Raw genomic sequence first — 1,128 nt, forward strand, 5'->3', positions numbered from 1 at the left:
CCTATCAAAAGTTATTAGCACTTAAGTGTTATTTATACACCTTTTGGAGGCCGGTTCTTAGATATCTCGATGAAAATTATGTCCGGGCCCATCATGCGACCCGTCTTCAGTTGGATAATTGAAAGACCTTTCAAATGAGACTATAAGATTGAAGATCTGATAATCCTAGCAATAGTATTACGCCGATAAGCCATACAGAGAAACAGTTATCCCAATTTGACCAATGGTTCCGATTTTCCGTTGATCATTTCCTACTAAACAAGTTTTTCAGTCATAGTAAAAATCAATCAAGTTGCTTCAACCAGAAACTAGCGTACACTTTTCAACTTTATTTGAATAGAAATCTAAAATCACGACTTTCTTTATATTTTTTTCTCGGCATCTTATTATGCATTCATAATTTTCACTTCCTACAATTATGCAAATACAAGCTCCTAAACAGGATCAACATCTTCTGAAAGTCCTCTTCCGGGTTCCTATCGTTCTCGTACAAAAAATGCACCAACTGGGCCATTTTCGATCCAACCGCCGTCGGTTCCTCGCAGGCCACCTCCTCCTAAGCCTTCAGGCAATCCAGCCTGCGGATGCGGATGTTGTTCCGGCGATGGATGTAGTTCCAAACGGCGAGCTGCTGCTGCTGATCGATGCCATGATTGGAAGGTGCGGCATGAGAGTGGCGTATTGAGCATGACATTTTCTGACCGCCGCTGAAATAAACTCAAATAATTATTTTCTTTCATAATATTAACTACTTTTTGCTTACCTTTGACTCCTAAAATTCATCAGCCGGATGGCCAAACACTAACTGTTTTTCGATGGTTCACAAATATGATGACAACTGACAGCAAAACAGTTTGGATCGTATTTCCAATTCGTTCACTTTCCGCCCGTTCCTGTGGATCGTATATTTGTTACACTGTTTAACGAAAGATCATTTCTTTGAAAAATGATTTATACATAATCTTACTCATTATTGGGTAACTATTGAGTTACGTAATAAAATAGTTAATTTGGTATTTGTAATTTGTGCGTTTATTTACAACGTTAACCTGTTAGTTTACATCATGAAAGTAAATTTAATGAGGGTTGTACGAATTTTTTTGTTTCGTCAGAAATGAAAAAAAAAAT

The 1,128-nt window shown here is 37.4% G+C and overlaps 1 long non-coding RNA gene across 1 annotated transcript; it reads right to left on the reverse strand.

Annotated features, from left to right (window-relative positions):
* Positions 1–292: 292 nt before the first annotated feature.
* Positions 293–873, reverse strand: LOC119769995. Its single transcript, XR_005278613.1, has 2 exons — positions 764–873; positions 293–707 (listed from the first exon to the last, which is right to left on the reverse strand). It is a non-coding gene; the product is annotated as an uncharacterized LOC119769995 (long non-coding RNA).
* Positions 874–1,128: the final 255 nt, after the last annotated feature.

This window comes from Culex quinquefasciatus, chromosome 3 (assembly GCF_015732765.1).
Source record: "Culex quinquefasciatus strain JHB chromosome 3, VPISU_Cqui_1.0_pri_paternal, whole genome shotgun sequence".
In the NCBI taxonomy this organism is placed as follows: Eukaryota; Metazoa; Arthropoda; class Insecta; order Diptera; family Culicidae; genus Culex; species Culex quinquefasciatus.